The sequence below is a fragment of the Camelus dromedarius genome, chromosome 8 (assembly GCF_036321535.1).
Source record: "Camelus dromedarius isolate mCamDro1 chromosome 8, mCamDro1.pat, whole genome shotgun sequence".
In the NCBI taxonomy this organism is placed as follows: Eukaryota; Metazoa; Chordata; class Mammalia; order Artiodactyla; family Camelidae; genus Camelus; species Camelus dromedarius.
The window spans coordinates 40,464,907-40,482,671 of record NC_087443.1 but is presented as its reverse complement, the minus strand read 5'-3'; positions in this window follow the sequence as shown (position 1 = coordinate 40,482,671).

Genomic DNA, 17,765 nt, shown 5'->3' with positions numbered 1-17,765 from the left:
GGGGCCACTGAAATCAGGGAACTCACCACCAAGAAGCACAACAATGTGAAAAGTGTGGCACCACGTAAAGTGTGAAAAGGACACTTGTTTACAGGAGCAGAGAGGAGGAAACAAGAAGGCAGAGCATTGGTTCACCTCAGCCTAGAACAAGCATGGGCAACTGAAATGTTCTGCCTGCTTTTGCACATGTCTGTGAATGTTCACAAAGCACCATGGGTGTTGATTTGAGGATAACAAATTTTAGCAAGTAGGCGAAATTTACAGATACAGAATCTGTGAATAATAGGATTGGCTGTGTGTGTGTGTGTGTGTGTGTGTGTGTGTGTGTGTGTGTGTTATGGATAAAGGGCAAACAAAGCAGAATTAATCCCTAAAGCTTGGTGACCTCTTCAGCTTCACCTGTGCATGACAATGGGCAAGCCTGACCTTGACCTTTTAACCTCATGGAGGGACAGATCCTATTTTTATTAGCTCTGGCAGCTACTAGCCAGCACTTGACATGAGCCTCCAGGTTTATTTTTGTTTCTCCTCATTTCATTAGGTTCTGGTTCAGGGAAGAAGCCAGATGAGTACACAGTGACCAATATTCTGGGCTGATAGTGGGTAGGAATTGTTGAAAAATAGCTGAAGGAAGCCTCCTTCCTGGGGGCTTAGATCTTTACTGAGAGCTGCCTGAATCGCAGGAACCATCTGCTATTGAATTATCTTTTCAGGACACATAGGCAGATTTTGATCTGTCTCCTTTCTTTGTCCCTAGTTCGTGACATTTAAAATATCTACTCTGCTTGAATAATTTCTATTCTTGTCACATGGCTCAGCAACTCACCTGGATCTGGAAGGAAAGACCAAATCATATGTTACCAGGAAGGGAAAAAACAGTATAGAGGAACCTACATAATCACTCATACTGTGGATAAGATTGGGAAAGCTGTCAGTGTATGACAGATTTATTTGAACGGTATAAAGTAAATTTGTGGCAACAAGATACTTTAAAAAAAAACAACCCATTGACTAATTTACTTTGAAATTTGTTTTCTGACTCTCCCTGAATGTTGCCCAGGGATGTTGGTATTTCATGATGCTGCATTGAGGAGGAGTAATGGTGCAGGTTGGATGGGAGTAGAGGAGAACTAGCATGGTCCCCAACACCTTCTCCAGCTGGACTTCCATGAGTGACAGGATGTTGTTGGAAGAAGCAGTGGTTCAGAGCTGATCCTGTTCCTGAGAGGACGTGTTACATAATCTGAGATGGGTCCTGGAACAACCTTAATCCTCAGTGATGCTAGACATTTCAGTAGTGAGGACTTTTTCTTTTTCAAATGGAGAAAACCTATTCAAATGAGTTTTTTTCACCTTCAGCTTTATTGAAGTATTATTGATAAATAAAATTTATATATATATATATAAAAACCGTACAATGTGACTTTTAAGATGTACATTGTGATGACTTAATGTACCTATACTCTGTGAAATGCTTACCACAATGAAGTTAATTAACACATTCATCACCTCATATTGTTATCATTTTTATGTGTGCAGTGAGAATACTTAAAGTTTACTCTCTTAGCAAGTTCAAGTACAGTATTATTAACTATATTCATTTTGCTGTACCTGAGATCCCCAGAACCCTTTCATCTTATAAGTGAAAATTTGTATCCTTTGGTCAGCATCTCCCCATTTCCCCAACCCCTAGCCCCTGGCAACTACCATTTTACTCTCTGGTTCTAGTTTGACTTTTTACGTATAAGTGATATAAAGTATTTGTCTTTATCTGACTTATTTCCCTTTATAGCATGTCCTCTAGATTCATCCATGTTGTTACAAATGGTACAGTTCATTCTTTTTCATGGCTGAGTAATATTCCATTGCATACATGACACATTTTCTTTATTCACTCATCTGTCGATGGGTACTTATGTTGTTTTCATACCTTGGCTACTGTGCTCAGTGCTTCAGTGAACATGGGAGTGTAGTTACCTCTTAAAGGTACTGATTTCATTTCCTTTGGCTGTATACCCAGAAGTAGGGTCACTGGATCATATGGTAGTCCTATTTTTAATATTTTGAGGAGCTTCTATATTGTGTTCCATAGTGGCCATACCAATTTACATTCCCACCAACAGTGTACAAGAGTTCCCTTTTCTCTACACTCCTACCAACACTCATTATCTCTTGTCTTTTTGATAATAACCATTGTAAAAGGCGTGAAGTGTTATTATAGTTTTAATTTTTATTTCCCTGGGAATTAATGATGTTGCACACCTTTTCAAATACTTGTTGGTCTCATGTACTTCTTTGGAAAAATGTCTATTCTGGTCCTTTGCCCATTTAAAAATTGGGTTATTATTTTTGCTATTGAGTTGTATGAGTTCAGGGAGTGTGGTGCTCTGATCGACCAGGCATCCATCTAATGACCACTTGTGAAACCAGGGCTGGAGTTAGTGCCACTTGTATCACTTGGAATAAAAGTGGTATAGGGACCCTTCATCAGGGAAAATCAAGGTGCTGGTATCAGAAGAAAAGCAAATGCATGCTGGGCAGGCAAAATAATAAATGACCATGTGGGAATCCTTTAAACTGTTGGCTTGATGTATGTTTAAATTAGGATCATGGATATAGAAGTGCATTGAAAACAACACATATAAATGTAGTATAGTCTTCTTCTTACTGTGTATAAATAATATCAATTTAATTATGTAAACACACGTTTATAGGTATCTGTATATGGAGCTAATGCATACAGTTCACTAGGCCTTATGGAAGACACCAAGGTGAATAGGAAATAATCCTTGTTGTAAAGGAACTTAGAATTTCATGGGGATATTGGCAAGTAAGAAATAATTAACAAAAACACATGGCAGAAGGAAATTATTGCTAAAAAGCAACGTGTGTGGGAAGGCACAGAATGTTAGGATATATTAATTTTGAGGGAAGGATGTTTAGAACATAGATGAGTGCCTTAGTAAAGCAGGAAGATTTCATAGTTCTTGAAGGGCACGCTTTTAAGGGGCAGGAGGAAAAAGAAATAGAGGAAATGAACAACAGAGTTGGAGGTCAAAAAGAGAGGAAAGAAATATTAATTTAAGGACAGGAAAGAAGTACCAGAGGGGCTAATAATGTGGAGGAGTTATTCCTTGTGGTTTTTAACCCTGGTTTGAAATTAGCTAAGAACACTTGAAAACAGATAGTGGTACTGTTCCTCCCTTGACCTTAAGAAGCAGAATCTCCAGCTGGGGCCTCCAGGCGTGGGTGAACAAGTGAACAAGCCCCACCTGGGACTTTGAAGTATGTGACTGGTGTAATTCTTTGAAGATTCACTAGAAGAGTGTTCATGAATATGCTACCTTTTATTTCTCTCTCCAAATATTTGTGATCCCAAATTAGTACTTTGCTCTTTGGGTGTTAAATTATGCTTTGTGCTCAATAATATTTACATTGCAACCCAGTGTTGCATAATTTGGAAATGGAACTAGATTGGTCTTCAAACTTGACTTGTTTCTTTAAATCTTCAATTAAAAAGAATTTGTGTAATATCATGGTCCATTAATAGTTCATTTATCAGAATGTCACTTAACCAGCCACATCAATTGTTGCGAGCTTAGCTTAGAACCAGGGAAAGAACTCTGAGAAGCCAAATGTGGCTCTGGTTTCCGGTAACTCAAACTCCTGCTCTTTACTCATGGAAGAGTCTTTAAAGCCTGGTTTACAATAATTTCTCTCTCTCTCCCCCCCTCCTCCCTGACTGAGTACCCCCCACGTGCAAATCTAGTCTATTTGTTCATAGCAAATTAGAAATTAGGAATCAGAACAAGTGGGGTTTTAGATAACTGAGAAAAATTACTTAAACCATCAGCCTGAAATGATACCAGACAGCTGAAAATGTAAAGGAGACTAAAAACTATAAAAAGCCAAATCAAAATGCATAGCAATATTAGGATACTCAGATTACCACATATGCACAGGTTCCTGATTATGGATCTGTGTTATCAAGAAGCAGTCATATGGAATATTTTGTTTTAAAAGGCAAAAAAAACCCCCAAAACCAGAGTCCTATACTTACAATTTACTTATGTATAATTTTATAATTTTTATATTATACTATAAAATTACGATGTATATATGTTTTTATTCCATATGGTTTATATGTCTACCTGGTATGCTTTTAAGAAGTTGATGCTTAATGGGGTCATTTTCAGTAATTTGGAAAATTCATTCACCTGTAACTACTATTCTCTGACTTTGTTAGTTGAGACATTATGGCATTTTGTGATTTAATCTCCCCATAAGATCTGCTGTTTCATATATGAAGGAGTATGTCTAAGGAAGAGATAGTGGTACAGATATTTTAAAAAAATCTTTTTGTTTTGTTGTTAAGAGTGTTTTCTATCTAACCAGCAAACCAGGGATGGGCTTAATTACCTTCTCATCACCAGGGTCATTAGTGCTAATAAAATATGCTGAATATTTTGTCACAGATGTTCCTTCCTGAGGGTGGAACCTACTTTCTTTGTTGGGTGAAGCTGGGGTTCTGGGATTAGGCCTCAGTGGAGACCTGAACTGAGCCAAGACATTTTTCCGGTATCCAAAGTCATAACCTGGTAGAGAGCATGGAGTCATATCCCAAGGGACTCCTATTTCTTCTCTGTCTGCTGGAGTCCCTAACAAATACCTAGCAACAAGCCTGTGGTTACCATGTGGGGTTATAATTTAAAGCTCTTTGCAAATCTCTGTAGTGATGAATTCAAGCAGACATTTCCTATTCAGTGTATAATGTCAAGGCAGCTGTAGACAGTCTGACATTACAGTAGAATGAGAGGGTTGAATTCCCTCCAGATTCTTGTGCAGTGGCTTTTAAATGTACATTTAATTATGGTCTCAAGTCAGGTATGTTAACATGCCATATTCCTGTTGGAGGGTGACTGTTCATTGCTGGATCAGCTCACCAGTTTTTGGATCCAATGGAGACTCAGAGAATGGTGAATTGAATAATGCATATATTCTATTTATTGTTCTTACTTGTTAAAAAAAGAAAAAATCTTGGTTAAAGGATAGGGGATACTGACTGCAGTTAAACCTTAGCTGAACCTCCTAATTTAACTTAGTGTTTGAAATTCACAATCTAGACTATTTCTGCAGAGAAGTATGTTGTTTGGACTAATGGGAGGCAGTGGCATAGTTGATACTCTTTCTTTCTGCCTCATGCAGGCCTGGTCTTATGATAAGAAGGTGAGATATTCTTCATTCTCCTAGAATCAGTTTAATTCCAGGTCTGATCTTCTGCCCTCAAGTGGTAAATTGTAAAAGTTTATTCCAGTCTCAAGAGAGAAGATTTTATCCTCCCAAATGTGTTAGCTCACCACAGATGGGGCTCCTTTTGATAGAGATTAATGGAGGTCAAAAGCTTTCCAAAAATTAAGGATAAAAGAAAATAGAATGCTTCTTTACACGTAGTCTTCAAAAAGCATCCACTGTTACCAAAAACATTTCTTCTGTGGTTTAGCAGATTCTGGGAACCTCAGATTTTTAAGACTTTGGAGATTAAGATCTCCTTTGGAGACCCACCAGTTACCTGTGTTGCCCTTTTCTTCCAAGGCATGTTTAAAGGATAAGGAAGGGTCTGGTGCCAGCAGGCGTTCAAGCTAGTGTGTGTTGCTCCCATCCACAGTAGGAAATATTACGATGCCTTGTTTGCTTCTTTCACATAGTTTTTCAGGACCACAAATGAACATCTAATCAGTTCTGTAAACCAGGCAATTTCATAATTGAAGCTTAATAATTTTAATGTTCAGATGAGATCATTCATCAGAGCCTTTTAGTCTCCTGGCTTGTGTTTGGGATCTGGTTTAATGATGTGGTGTCAAAGATTCACTCTACAGCAAAAAAAAAAAAAAAAAAAAAAAGATTTTCCAAAATGGATGTTTCTAATTTAGAAAAAGGAAGGTTTTCTGGAGAAATGAGGAAGTGTTTGATTTTTCTAGCTTTTATCCTTTGCCACAGATATACTGCTGAGGCAGATGAAATGCCTTGTTCCTCAGGCACCAGCATTACCCTTTAATGACCAGCCATTAACTTTTTAAATAAAGTGATGCTCGGGTGAGAATGCAGGAGGTGAAACGAGCATTGCCTGTAATCTCTTGTAAAGAACCCAGGAATCAGACCTTCAGAAGCAGGTAGAGGGGAGGGAGGAAATTCAGAGTAGATCTTTTAGAATAGGGGATCAGGAACTTTAACTCCTCAGGGGCCTAACCTGTAAAGGAAAGGAACACAGCTGTCCAGGAAAGGCACCTACGCAGGGACCTCCTGAGTGATGCAGAATGTGAACTGTGGGTACCACGTTGTGCCTAAAAGACTCAGCAGCTTCTCAACTCCAGCTAACTGAGTCCTCATAGAAATGTGGGGCGGGTGATGCTCGATCTGTGAAATACTTTCAAAAGAAGCTAAGGATTCAGATCTTATGTAAAACTTCCCTGTGTATAAATTCTTGTCCAGATTTATAAAAACATTGTGGAACCCAAGTAGGACATGATCAAGGTTAGAATGAGGCCCAGGGGCTGCTCTTCTGCACTTTCAGGTTTTAATTGTCAGTGTTCTGACACCAACATTCCCACATTGTTCAAGTAAGCAGGCTGTGGTCCCAAGTAACAAAAACTCATTCATGTATGTTTATGTACAGATATATAGATGTGTGTGTTTGTCTTTGGTAAGGATACAACTGGCCATCTCATCAACATCATGAGTGGCAGGAAAGAAATTGTCCCGGGGCTCATGGGGACAGGACCGAGATCCGCAAAATCAGGAATTGCAGTACCCCTGTGTCTTTCTGAGGATACGTGGTCTTGTGTTTCTGCTTTTCTAGGCACATCCCTCAACTTCTTCTGTGGACTGTTTCCTCTGCCTGTTTTCAGGTTTTGCTGCTCCACTTCTGAGGCCTAGACATGGCTTTGGGCAGCTGAGAAGCTGACTCTGGCCTTTAATCTACATGACTTTTTAGTTCTAGAATCTACCAGTTACTGATGACAGTCTCTCGGTCAGTTTAGAAAATCTAATTGGCTGAGCCAAGCGTGTGGATTGGTTCCCTTGGGTGAAGAGCCTTCTGCTGGTGTAATAAGCAATGGTTGGACAAGGATTGGGTAGGCTTAGGCAGAATGGAGTAATCCTCTCTAAGGTCCATGGGCAGGTTAGGTTAAGACAAAAGGGGAAGTCGGGTGTGGAAGCAGATTGACTGACCTTATGTATACAACACACATGAATTCTGACATTTTAGATTTTAAATGCTGGCAAATTTAAATTAAGTAATATGTGATCATTGCAGGAAATTTGAGAAATTCTGCAACGGCTAAACATAATGAAATTGAGCATCATCTCTTTACCCAGAGTCAAATACAAACATATGAGTATATTTACTGCTACTCTTTTTTCCTATGTAGGTATCTCAAAATTCTGTATTTAATTAAGGCAGGTCCTGAAAGGATGGGAACAAGTAGGTCCATTTCTCTATTATTTGTGCATTAAAATGAATTTTAATGAATTAAAAAATTTTTAAGTAATATATTTTAAGAAAGACTTATATATGCATGGCCTTCAATCTAGTAGTTTCTTATCTAAGAAGGTTTTGACCTGAAGAAATTCTCAGAGGTGTAAACAAAGATGTATGTACCAAGATACTCATCAGTGTATTATTGATTGTAGTCAGAAACACTTGAAATGTCCAACAATAAAAGATTGAAAAAGATCTTTTAATAAAGATTCAGAAAGATCTTTTTTTGTGGGAATATATTTACTGAAGTAAGGATGTTCACAGTGAATTGCTAAGCAGTTTACAAAATTGTACGTGCTGTATAAGCATATTTTTGGATAAAATATATGCCTATTAAAAGAGCTTGGAAGACATTCACCAAAATGTTAATAATGGTTGTCTCTGAGATGATGAATCCTTTTTGCTTTCAGTATTTTCCAAATTTTCTGTATCAAGCCTATATTATCTCTATAATGTTTATAAACAAATAAACCAAGTACACAGAATGAACCAAAAATGAATTTGATGGCATGGAACTGTGTGAAAATGAGGAGGAAAATTATGGCAAGAGAAATTTTAGCAGTTTCCAAGCTTAGTAAAGGGGAAGGTTGACATGTGCTCTTTGACCAGAACTTCTTTCAGAAAGCTGTCCCATCATGCGAGTAAAAATCAAAATGGATGCACCTCCTTCCTTGTCACATGAGTGCATTGTATGGAGTTGAAATGTCTCTTTCTTTCTTTGATAAAATAGAAGGCTTTCATGTGCTCATTCTTGGATTTTCCCTCCCCCCAAGGGTTTTATTTCCTTTTCATATACTGAAAGTAGTATGTCCACATTATGCAAAAGCAGGAAAATATTAAAAGGTACAAAGAGGAAGAAAAAAAATGCCTCCTAGTTCTACAGGGTTACCTTTCTGAACCTCTAGGTAAGTCCAGGGAGACTGGTTTGAATCTACACTGGGCATGCTCGGGAACTTGATCTTTCTACTAGATGGGAGATGGAGTGAGATGTGTACACGTGTGTTTCCTTTCTCCTGTGGGGTGAAATGCAGCAGCGGCAGCAGCAGCCGTCATTCGGCTTAAGGGTTCTGCAGAGCTGGATCCTAAATAAGCAACAATTCACTTCACTTGCTAAAAAACTTGGCGTATTTTCAAAGGCTAAATATTAAATCCTTCCTAAGCATATCTGATTCTGCAACTCAGATGAGATTATTCCTGCTCATTTATTTCTATCACTTTGTCTTTAATTTATTTAATATATCTTTAATAAAGGGATATATATTACTCTGTCAAACAGGTAAGTACGGCCTTTAAGGAGTTCTGGAATGGCTGGAAAATGCTGAAAGGCTGAGAAGGTTAAGCGTCCACAGGTGAAATACAAAGGGGCAGAGGCAGCCTCGTACATGGATTGAGATGAAGTGGATAGAAGCTATTTTGTTTCTTACATTGCATTAGATTTAATGTCTGTACCTTATTTAATGCTCATGATTTAAAAAGTCAAATACTATTGAAACACTTAGAAGGAAAAGCTAAAGGCTTCTGGTAATTTTCTGACTCCATCCCCACTTCTCAGAGATAACTACTTATTTGCTTTTATCTGTTTGCATGTTTTTCTTTATTTAAATACTCATATTGCTGTTTCTTCATTTATTTTTCTTCATTTATTAGTGTTCTGCCTATTATAATATGCAAGCAGTTACCATCCTAATACTGGCCTCTGTATCTCTCTCTCTGCCTGTATCCAAAATCACTCTTCTCCTTCACAGGTCATTGTAACTCCCATTTCTTGTTGCAATCACAGCTGATTTACAGTATTCACTGACTTCCTGCTGTGACAATAATGGTATTGGTGTTCCATGCTTTCCTCCACCTCAACCCTCCCTCATCCCGTTGTACCCTTGGTCAGATACAAGTTTCCTTTTAAAAGGAAGGCAAAGTTAAGAATATATACGTTCTGTTTGGTAATTTTAGCAAAGTATTTTCCAGTTTGTCTACAAATTGATTCTAAACATTGAAAATAAATCAAAATTCATATTATTTAGATAAAGTATAACGGTATCTTTATCTCAATGTTTTTGTCCTACTGTCTGAGGGGTTTGCTTGATTTAATATTACAGTGTGTGTGGATTATTTTTTAACTTGATAATTTTTGAACTTCTAAGAATTTTTTTTTGTCTTTGTACTCTTTTATAGCATCCTCTTCTTGGCTTATGATTGCAGTATCTTCTCCACCCTCTCTCTGAATACTAACCAGAAGTATTTTTGTTCTTTTTTTCTCTCTCCTCCCACCCTTCCTGAATTACTCCTGTTTCATCTTCAGTCATTCTTGTCTACTGTCTTTATTTTGCCTGTTTCAGCTTTTCTCCAGTGCCACCATTGAGGCATTGAGGCAGTGTGGCATTAAAAAACTGACCATGAGCTGTGTGTGGGGGTGGAACTTGGTGAAGGGGAAGGAGTCAGTTCTATGGTAGAAAATCAAAGACTATGCACTGGGACTCCTAAATGCCAGGATGATGAGGAAATTGCTCAGGGGTGCTAATTATACACTGCTCTACTTCTTCATAGATAATCTATTCGCCATATCCGGAGGATACCTGTTTTTCCCTACTGTGGGATAAGTATCTCACTTTAGAGTGTTCTGCACGGGAGTAGGTGTGAGGAAAAGTGTTGACTCTTGCATCTCCAGACTCCCACTTCTCTTTTCAAGCCTATTCTTTGAATCTGTCCGCCGTCATACCTGGTGTCTCTGAGTTCTCCAGAGCAAATCTGTTCCCTTATTGATTGCAGTTCACTTCATTAGTATTCTTGGTTGTGGTTTTCTCTATCATTCTCCATCACTCTTCAGACCCATCCATCTGTTTTTGTCTTACAGAAATTTTATGAGAGCTCTTGCTCACTGGTGACTGTGTTCTCATTCCCTTTGTTGCTGTGGGTTTATATTTATTCTTTAGCATCAGTATGATGATGTCTCGGAAGGGAGAAGAAATAAATGCAGATGCCATATAGAGATGTAAGCCACTGATATACTTTTAAGCAAGACATGTTCTGGGCTCTATGTTCAGAAGGACCAGAGGCTACCAGTATCCTACCAAGTTGAATACAAAACAAGAGTTAATAGATACATAGGTTTCATATGGCATCAGGCTTCCAAATATTGCACTAGAAGAGGACAATATGATTTTTGATTGAGAGAGACAAGAGATTTGTTGAGTGTGAAAGGTGGAGGATTGTGATTTAGAAATTCACAGTTATGCATTCATGCATTCAGAAAAGCGGTAGCTGACAATTGTGATGTATGCTGTACAGCAAAATTAGGCAGTCCTAGGTGGAGTGATATTTTTCATAACAGAATAACAGATTCACGTGTTTTTAATAGGTTGCTGAAACCTAGAGAACACACTAGTATATACTGACTAAGACTTTGAAATGTTAAGAAACACCAGAGTTGCCTAAAAATAGAATTAAGGACTCAAGAACGTACACAGTTGACATAAGTGGATTTTCTAATAACCTTTTAAAGTGAGATATCCCTATATTGAAATAAAATGGTCTCTTCTAGAACGTAGACTGAAGTTTTCAAAAGGCAGACAATTTTGGCTTGATTTTGTCAAGGCATGTTCCAAAAGCACAGGCTGGCACTTCTCCAGTTTATTTTAACTATATTCTTGTTTTCTATAGGGCATTTATTGCTAAGGTTATCTATCATTTTCTGAGTGTCTATTTTATGACAGCACTCTGCTGGATACTTTGCAAGTATTACAGAGTACCTGGTATAACATATGCCTTTCCAACATAACTTAATAATTATTAATAAAATATTAATACTACTTATTTATTTATTCATAGAATTCATTGTAAATCCAATTAACAATCTCATTCTTTCAGATGCACCACTTAAATCCAGCGATCAGACTCTTGAGATAGCAATATCTAGTTGTCTGCATGAAATGACGGTTTGTAAGATACAAGCAGATTTTGTCAAATGTCTGTTCCTAAGAGGCCACAGATGTGCACAGAATTTTTACAGACTTTTATGCACTGTATCATTTTCAAAACAGGGGAAACCATTTTAGCATTACAGTTGTAGGGTTTATAAAATTGAATTTTAAAAATTAAGTCTAAATAAATGCCAAGAAAAACAAATTATTCTCAAAGCAGCCTCTCCTTCTCACCTTTCAGTTCTGACCCTGAATTAGTAGGCATGGTTTTCACATGATGTCTGTCTATTGGCAGATATGGCCATGTGGTCCCCAGGTAAACCCTCTGGAAACAGTGAAGACCACACTCAGTTATGTATAGTTTAGATTTAGAATCTCCCCTGCACCCTGCAAAATAGATACAACTTTACTTGTTTTGTAGAGGAAGGAAAAGAAGCCCAGATAAGACAGGCACTTTGCCAGGGACATCAGTGTTAGCTCAGTGATGGAGTTAGAACTCACATCCGTGCTAGTTCGGGATGGAGTTAAGGTTCAAACCCAGATCTAGGACTACAGAACCTAGTTCCTTTTACTGTTCTGACTGGATTCTCCACACAAGAGGCTGTCTGAAGCCATTTGCCTCCTTGAGAGGTACCTCACTTGATTTAACAAAAGAAAGAAAAGAAAAAAAATTTTCATGATTTACCCTCCAAAAGTATTCTTTATCTGCCTACCTGGTGGGTCAAAATAATGCATTTCAACATTAGCTTCCCTTCCTGTAGAGTCCACGCTCCATGAGAAAGACAAGCCAGTGAAACCCTGGTGATGTTCAGAAGAAATTCTTTATCAAAATACTGAATTACTATTGCTATGAAACCTGCATGTCAGCATAATATTTTAAAAGTTACCTAATTTGAGGAGAAGCGAAGACAGCATATAATTATTCACCATCACCTCAGCTGAAAGGGTGGCCATACCCTTTTGAAATTTGAGTCTGCAAACCCAAAGCTTGAGCTGTCAGGGCACATCATTACTCTGCTGCAGAGGTGTTCTTCCATTTCCGTTTCTGTGAGCATCACTCTGTTTCTCTGATCTCTGGTTTTCTTTCTTTTTGCACACCCTTGGCAATGTGAAGGTCTGTGCACACCAATCTGAGCAGAGTACCCCAATTCTGTCTCAGCAATATTCTGGTATCCTACTGACACTATAAATGGCACTTATGGTCTATCACCATATTGTCCACATGGTCCTTAAGTCTCTTTGTCCAGTGGATAGTTTTGCAACACATTCCTTGTGCTGGGATGCTGGATACATCCTCCCATTCTGGAACATTGGCCTTTTCCCTCCACTGCTTTTAAGCTACACCTTAACTTAGAATTATTTCTTCTTAAAATACCTTAATTTGAACAGTGTTTCCCTTGTCATTCAGTTTTGGCCCCTGGAAGGCCAGCTCCTGGTTATGAAAGAAAATTTCTTACGTTTAGATTCAACAGATATGTATTTGCATAACGAACAGTTTAAATCAGAGTAAAGGGCTGAAACATGTTCTTGACACAGAACTAAGCCCTTGACAGATGTTAGTTTGCTTATTTCCTACCAGATTTGAATAGTGTGCTGGGGTGTGTGAGTGTGTGTGTGTGTGTGTGTGTGTGTGTGTAGTTACTGTTTTTTAAACACATGCAGAACTCAGATTGAATTCTATAACAATGTACTGTTTACCTTACATATGTATGTGTGTGTGTATAGAAACTGACTTTATCTTATTTATAATAGACTCCCGAGTAAATGCTCTTCAGTGGGGCTGATTTCAGTGGGGCTGATTTGAGTCTCAGGTTTTTCTCTCACAACTTGTTAGTGATATCCTTATGAAGCATATTTAAGGCAGTCCATGTCCTCTTCAGCGGTGCATTCTATCTCTTGTAGCACTAGTGATGCTTTGACCTGGGATTTCTATTTCATGCTTCAGGGCTCTTAGACAAATTGCTAAATATTAGATTTTCCTTACATATTTGACCAATTTAATCTGAGTAGTAAGTTTTTTGCATGAATATTTATATACTTCTAATTGATTTTATCATGACATTCATGTAATGGGCAGGGGGGCTGTATTAAGTGAGTTACTATATGCAAAATGCCTGAGAGAGTACCTGGCATCTCATAAGAACCATGTGAGTGCTTGGACTCTGAAGTCAGACCCCTGCATTCAGAGTCCAGCTCTGCCACTTCCTAGTGACGCTGTCTTGGCAGGTCCTGGTGCCTCAATTTCTGCATCTATAAAACTTTTTCTTTCTTCCCAGACCTGTCTTTCCACAGAGGAGTTTCCTTTTGCCTCATGTATCCCAGCATCAGATCAGTTTATATACTTCCTTGTGTGATATTGGCTCCTAGACTCTGGCTGGGGGACGCTGGACCCCTTGCTGGCCCTGAGGAGAGTTGGGGAAGAGGCTTGGGGGCTGATGGATGATACACTTTGCGCAATGTGGCTGCCAGAGTTACTGCTGCATGGTGCGGGACATCTTTCGAACTCAGCATTCTTTCTCTTTTGTTTTCACCTTGCTTTGTTTCTACTCTGATTAGTATTCTTTGCAAGCCGTTACTGTCCGGCGTTGGGGGATGTTTTAAACTTTTGCTGGAAGGCTTATTGACTGATTGAAGTCTAAGCTGAAGGTGGCTTCCTCATTGTAGTGTAAGAAAATTCCCAGGTAATACCTTTCACTACCCCTTGGCCTGGCTCTTAGGTCTCCTCATGCACAATACAACATGAGCTGCACTTCCCAGGGTTGTCACACTTAATCCTTATGACAGCCCTGTGAAGTATTATTACTACTTAATGGATAAAAATGGAGGCTAAGGCTAGGAGGTCTGTGTGGTCCCCATGGTATCCTAGCTGCCTAAGGACACTTCTCACAACCTCTTTACCAGGGTCTGAAATAGCTCCTCTCTGTGACCCCTTATACACTAACTAGATGGTCAAAATGCTGACCTTCAGCTTCTGGGAGAATGACCCTGGAATCAGCAGCTTGGGAAGAGGCCTGGGGCACAGTCATTTAAAAACTTTCACTTACAGGGAGTTGCTAAAGCAAGTGATATTAATATCTATTTTGTTCTCACAGTTACAGGAGAGTTGGAAAATAAATGAGAGGTGTTTTTCTCTTTTTTGTCTTCCAGAGAGCAAGCAAGCTTTGAGCCCCAGAAGGGCCATTTCTTGCCCTCAGGGGAAAATTACCAGATCTTTGTTTTTGGAAATCTAGACCCACTGAGGAAAGGGAGCCTCTGAAAGGGAGGAGGTCCTCAAGGACTAGAGGAAAGAGATGTGATTTGACCTGGGAGGAAGAGAGATGGATTTCCTCTCTCCCATCCCAAGATGGCTGTACCTCAGATGCACGTGACAGCCTAAATGCCTGAAAAATCTATACCCTAGGTCCCAGCCACAGCAAAAGATCCTGTGCCTGCACTTGGCAGGAGGCAGGGGAAACACTTGACTTTGGATGGCCTGGGTGTGTGTGTGTGTGTCTTGAATAATGAGCATCTCAAAGTCATTCATGGTAGTCTGAAAACAGAGGCCTCTTTCCCCAGTGTTAAGGATTGGATACACCCTCTGGGACTAATGAATAACCCCCTAGAGAGAGGGAAGCCCTCCCTAAATATGCCTGAGATTCAGTTTATCGACCCTGATTAGTGAAGGGCTTGGCGCCAGAGTGAAATTGATTAAGAACAAATAAAGTAAGGTGACATTTCTTGCTTCTGAGTATCAGGCATACTGATACCTATTAGACATCTATCGGTAAAATTTGGCCACTATCATTTGATTTTATTATTTACAGATCCAAACTTAGTTCTGGAATAGAGGATATTGTAGAGGAAAGTAGGTGGAAAAAAAGAAGGGAGAGAGGAGAGACTACATTTCAGAAAGACAGGGAAGGGAGTGAAAGTAAGAGGGAGCCTGGTTACAGACTGAGTTTGGAGTGAACCTGTGCAGCGGGATGATGGTGTGCTGTATGTGTGTGGGAGTGACTAGAGGTATTTACAGTGAGTGGGAGAGGAAATAGAAAGGGCAGTGGTCTTGGCACCATTTTCTAATTCTGGAGGTGGTTGAGAATTCCCATGGTTGTTTGGGGCCAGAATTTCGAGGTTGCTCGTGATCCTGGTTGTGGAGAGACGTGACAGCTATGCAAGGTCATTGGCCATCAGGGCTGTGCCGTACCTTCACTAATGTGTTCAGACTCTTGATGGCTAAGAAACAAGGAGCCAAAGGTAACATCTTATTGAGAAATTGGTAGATCTGCTCTGGGGTGCCAGCCTTGCTCACTCTTTCTTCTTTAGAAACTCCCCCTCCATCATACTGTTTATGGAAGGGATGGGCCACGGACCATGTGGTACAGCTGCCTCTCCTGTATCCCACTCCTGCCACCGCCTGCTGTACTGGAGATAAACCCAATTTGCCAGAGACAAATCGTGTTTTTTTCTTGCAAGTCTGGTGTCAAAGACACAGAGTGCACTCACAGGGAGGTGCATGCTTGACTGCAGCAATCACATAGCAATAGGGCTGGGATGGGGTACATTTCCAGCTCAGTGCCTTATAGGTAGAGGAGGCTGGCCCCCAAAAGGAAAGCAGGTAAGGGAAGCAGGGAAGAGAGGCCAGCTGGCTTCAGAGGGAGAGACTGAAGCAGAGTAACGGCCTTTGTCACAACAAGTGAGTTCCTGGGTCCTCAGAAGACTTGTCCTTGAACTCTCCCCATAGCCTTCCCATGTCCTCCTTTTTTTGAGCTATTTTGAGTGGGCATCTGTTGCTTGCCATCTACAATCTCTGACAAAGGAGAAAAGCTGTCATTTAAAAAGTGGACTTCATAAACAGTAGACTTACAAGACAGCTGGCTCTGTCCTTGGCTTCTGCAGTTACGTAGAGAAACCACACTTGTGAGGAGATATTCTAATACAAGGGAAAATGAATGTTTATTAATCCAAATTTTGATGTTGGTCACTGTGCTAGGTGCTTTACAAGTCTCTTTTATTTAATCCTTAGAATAAGCCTGCAAGTATGTGGTTATTATCCCCATTTTACAGATGAAGACCCAGAGACCCAGAAAAGTTAGCTTTCATTTTACATGAAAGGCCCAGGAACCAACATCATTCCCTTTTTTCAGTCCACCACGCTCTCTCATCTGACTTCATTTAAACCAGAATATTGAAAATTTTCTCTCCCCATGGTATGGCTTTAAAATTTCACACAGTTTGTTAGCCTTGATGAGTATGCAGGGGCTATTTTTGAACTTAGAAATGTTATTCATGATTCTCTGGGATTTATGAAGAATTTTTATCTGCACTTCTAATCTGGGACCCTCAGACTCTGAAGTGTCTGTGAAACTGTTGAGAAAGTGTTGTTGAAACCAAGGAGATTCAGAGGACGCTGAAGGCATCTGAGTGAATTCAGGAAGAATGCAGAGTAATTATTCTGCAGGGTCCAATAATTCCTACCCGTGCATTATTAGCTGAATAACTCTCAGGAGCCACTTGGTTCGCCCTGATTATATAACTTAAGAAATTACTGGAAGAATGTAAGACATTACTTATGAGACTTAGACTTTAGAGGGGAAAAAATATCTTGGAATCTGCCCCGAGGACATTCTGAATGGATTCCAGGCACACCGTACTGTTCTTTACTGATTGATGTTCTGTTTAGTTAAATCCTGCTGTTTTGCAGTTTCAATGCCATCCTATAACTTCATAGAAATTCCCAGAGGCAAAATTAGCATCTGTGCCCTATTCTCCATCACCTTAAAGAATCATTGTTGAGGACAGTGAGAGAATGTTTTAGGAAATGATGAGATGCTTAAATCTCTCTGTCAATCAGAACTTTCTCGAGTTCTTAAAAATATTTTAGGGTATTTTAAAGGAAATTTTAGATGGAGCTTAAACTAGTTGGGATAAAGTTACAGTCCTTAAAAAAAAATCTCTGTTGAACTTGCTCTTAATCTCTGAAGGATGCTAGATGTCTGTGGATTTAGAAACATATTTTCCAGGGAAAGAATTTTTGTTGGCTCTCTTCACTTTGATGCAGACTGTAAATCTAAAGCCTGATTCCTATGATTTTTGATCACATAACGTGAGTAGAGAGACCTACTCTGTAAATAGAGCTGTAAGTGATCCTATTAAGGGAACGCTCATGAAATTCAGGCTTTCAGTTTATTATAAATTGCCCAACCGTTTTTCAATTGGAACCCCCCTGAGAGAGATCCACTTTCCCATCAGATTTTCATTAAGATCTCTTTGCCTGAACCTCCGTCTGTTACTCTACTCTTGCAATGTCTTGAGAATCAATCATCCCATTTTAT